General features: G+C 33.0%; 1 protein-coding gene across 2 annotated transcripts in view; it reads left to right on the plus strand.

The window, feature by feature from the left end:
- Positions 1-2,919: 2,919 nt before the first annotated feature.
- LOC119574619 (receptor-type tyrosine-protein phosphatase alpha-like) overlaps positions 2,920-4,213 on the plus strand; it is a 27,880-nt gene continuing 26,586 nt past the window's right edge. For both annotated transcript variants that reach the window (XM_037921974.1, XM_037921975.1), the window contains exon 1: positions 2,920-3,036. The gene's annotated coding sequence lies outside the window, so the exon portion shown is untranslated. The remainder of the gene's footprint in view (positions 3,037-4,213) is intronic.

Below are 4,213 nucleotides of genomic sequence, written 5' to 3' on the forward strand. Positions count from 1 at the left end.
TCATTATTGTTACTACTATCATTATGATCATTAATATTAGTATTATAACTATTGTTACTATTGTTATTTTCTTGCTATCCTTGTTGCTGTTCTTTCATCACTAATTTGATTATCATTTTTGCTTTTGTTGTTTTTATTATCATTGTTAATATAACAAAAAAAATATATTTCTAGCATTGGAATAAAAAAAACAGACGAATAAAAATCAACTAAAGAATAACTAAATTATTAACTAAATTTACTAAAAATTAACTAAATTATTAAGAATTGATTAAATTAATAAATTAACTAAATTAATTAACTAGAGAATTAACTAAAAAACTTATTATTAACACACTGAACAGAAAGAGCTCAAAGTAATTTAAAACAGTAATTAAAACACTCCACAAAGGGAAATAGAACGCTTGAATCGTCTCATTTATGCAATTGCATATTGTATACAACACCAATATCTTATTTGTCGAAAATTTCCCTGTTTAATATATTACTTGTGCAATTTTTTTCTTATCAGCTGTGATAATCTTGAGCCTCTCAGTTGCTCCAATCATTATCATTAATATTATTATAATCATCATTGTTACTATTAACAGTATCATCATCATTACCGACTCCATCATTATTATTTGGATATATATATATATATATATATATATATATATATATATATATATATATATTTTTTTTTTTTTTTTTTTTTTTTTTTTTTTTTTTTTTTTTTTTTTCAATCTTTAATACTATCAATATCTTTGTCATTATTATTATCGTCTCTGTCATTTCTCCCCTTCTCTCTCTCTCTCTCTCTCTCTCTCTCTCTCTCTCTCTCTCTCTCTCTCTCTCTCCTCCGTCTCTCCCTCTCTCTCTCTCTCTCTCTCTCTCTCTCTCTCTCTCTCTCTCTCTCTCTCTCTCTCTCTCTCTCTCTCTCTCTCTCTGTCTCTCTCTCTGCCTCATGATCATTATATTATTATATATAGGTGTGTGTGTGTGTATGTGTGATTATATATATATATATATATATATATATATATATATATATATATATATATATATATATATATATATATATATATAGCCACACACACGTGAACAGAGATAATGGATGCAATTCATGTCAAACAAATTGCAAATAGAACAACGAAGGGGAGTACAAGAAAACACACGAGAGAGAGAATGGAGTAAAAGATAACACTTATCACAACAACTTCTAGGAGGAACAAACATGGGAAATGTACATGGTGAACTATCTGAACCAAAAACACATATGGAACAGATATATAGGCTCAACAAAATAGACTGAAGAAAAATACGCAATGAAAAATATATTGACGAAAGAGATATTGGAAATAGACAGGGGAAATAATCTGCACAAAATAGACATAATGAACAATCTGAGCTGAAGAGAGAGAAGTGTGAATGTGTGTGTGAATATATAATGTATAAGCATATATATATAATATATATATATATTAATATATATATATATATATATATATATATAATATATATAATATAATATATAATATATATATATATATATATTATACATATAGCTATAATATATATATATATATATATATTTATATATATATATATATATATTTGTGTTTATACTTTATATATATATATATATATATATATATATATATATATATATATATATGTATACATATATATTTTTGGACAGGGATTTTCATGTTGATTATGACTGTCTTTGTTATCTTATGATTATCACTATTGTTGTTACTAATCTTACTATTAATATCATTACATTAGTATTGTTCTTGTTTTTGTTATTATCATTATCGTTATTATCATTATTATTACTTTTATTATTATTATTACTATTGTTATACTTATTGTTATCATCATCATTATCATCATCATTATTCCCAATGTTATTATCATTATTATTATCATCATGATGTTAATGATGTTCATTATCATTATTACTGCATTATCATTATAACCTTTGTCATAATCATTATCATTACTATTATCATAATGATTTTATTCCTGTTGCTTTTATCATTATCATTATCATTACCTTCATTACTATTAGTATCAGTAATAATTCCATCATTATCATCCTCATTAACATCATCAGAATCATTACCACCATGAAATTTTGTAATCCTAACATTATTATCATTAACCTCATCAATATCATTATCATTATTATCATATATATTCTCACCATTATATCATCATCATCAGCAGAACACCAGTTTCCCTGTCCTTAAAATTCAACACCGTATTGCAATAAACAACATCATAATCATTATTTTCATATTTATTACAGTCCCCAAAGAAACGAGTATCAATTGCAGATCTCTGTATTCACTCAAGATATGTTGCAAAATTCATGACCACGCTGTATCGCATCTTGCATAAGTTGGAAACAAAGAAATGGAATCAGAGTGAGAAGAAACAAAAGGAGAGAGAAATACGAATAGTGATAATAGCTACAATAGTAGTGATAATAGCAATGATAGCGAATCAAGGGAACAAATAATCAGAATAGTGAAATAAGATCCATAAGCGCGTAATAATTTCTTCGATTTGATGTAACTTGGGGAGCTCGTGCGTTAACTGTGGAGGGAAACGGGAAACGTGGAGAAACCTTATCTGCATGAGAGGAAGTCGCGAGATAAATGAGAACCTTCTTATTTTGCTTTCGGATGCAGTCTTCTTTAATATCTCTTTGTCCAATATAATGTCCCTGTTTTTTTCCCTCCCATCTGTATTTCTTAACCTTTCCACGCGCGTCCAAGTTTTCACTTCTATGTCGTCGAAAGTCTGAGTGTGTGGCGAGCGTGTTTCTTTTGGGTGCAGGTCGTACGGCGGTCCCTTCGAGGATGTGGTGTTGACGCCGTCCGGTTTCAGGCTTTGGCACCGCGAGATAGGTCTCATGCCTCTCTTTGTCAGTGAATGAACTGCCGTCAGCGAGTCGGCCCGCGTCCTCACGCCAGGCTGTCGTCTTGGAAGGATTCCTGAACGAGCGGCGACTCCCCTGACGAAGATGTCGGGTATAGGTAGGAGGTAAGAGGGTTCTCGAGAGGCGAAAGGAGGTCCAGGGACTCCCTAAGGCGTGGCAAAGTGACCGTAAATAAGAAAGGTTTCTGTGGTGTCACCAGAGAGAACGGGAAAGATGGGGGTAGATAAGACCCTTCAAAACTGGTGTTGTTTTTCCCTCTCCCCGGGGTGTGGCTTGTTTACTTTCCATATCAAACCCAAAACAAAAACAAAAAACGAATGCATAGATACTGAAGAATATTCATCTTACAAATGCAATCGGGCAAAACAATTTACATAATGCGCAGCGAAGGAAAATAAGAAAGGAACACGGCCACCGACAGTGGTAGTGGGGGTGGGGGTTAGGAGAGGCAACTGTCGACAAAGCCCTGTAATTTTTGACTTTTAATCGTTTGTCTTTATTTTCATTTACATTTCACTTGATTGAGATTATTGGGTCATAAATCAGATTTTTTTTTCTTAAAATATAACGATATAATGTCTGGTTTCTCTGTACGTGAGCGTTTCATTTACGCTCTATAATGGAGGTTGTAAAGTGATTTGTGATTGGTGACGGAAGTGAATATTGCAAGTAGTTCCTTTAGATGAATAATTTTCATGAGGGGGCCGCATTCTTGAATAAAGGGCTCGCACTCTTGAGTAAGGGACCCGCATTCTTGAGTAAGGGACCCGCATTCTTGAGTAAGGGACCCTCACTCTTGAATAAGGGGCCCGTTCTCTTGAGTAAGGGACCCGCACCTTTGAGTAAAGGACCCTCTCTCTTGAGTAAAGGGCCCGCACTCTTGACTAAGGGGCATGTTATCAACAATTCCCCCGGGTCCTGCTTCGTTCAATGCGCCCTTGAGTTTAAATTCCGTTTAAATATAACACAAATATAATACATAAATATAACATACCAGTCGTGTATTAACTTTGGCGAATAGTATGACACATGATGAAATTAGCTAAAGGAGGAGGAGGAGGAGGAGGAAGCAGAAGAAGAAGAAGAAAAAGAAGCAGAAGAAGAGGAAAAGTAAGAGGAAGGAGATAAAAAAAACTGTTGGAGGAAGTGTGAGAGTGAGGAAGAGGATGTGCAGGAGGAGGAGGAAGAAAAAATGTAGGAGGGAGGAGAAAACTAGCAGGAGGAGATGTAGGAGGGATGATGAGGAAGAGTTGGAGAAGGAGGAGGAAGAAGAAGAAACAT

The sequence above is a fragment of the Penaeus monodon genome, chromosome 6, assembly GCF_015228065.2.
Source record: "Penaeus monodon isolate SGIC_2016 chromosome 6, NSTDA_Pmon_1, whole genome shotgun sequence".
In the NCBI taxonomy this organism is placed as follows: domain Eukaryota; kingdom Metazoa; phylum Arthropoda; class Malacostraca; order Decapoda; family Penaeidae; genus Penaeus; species Penaeus monodon.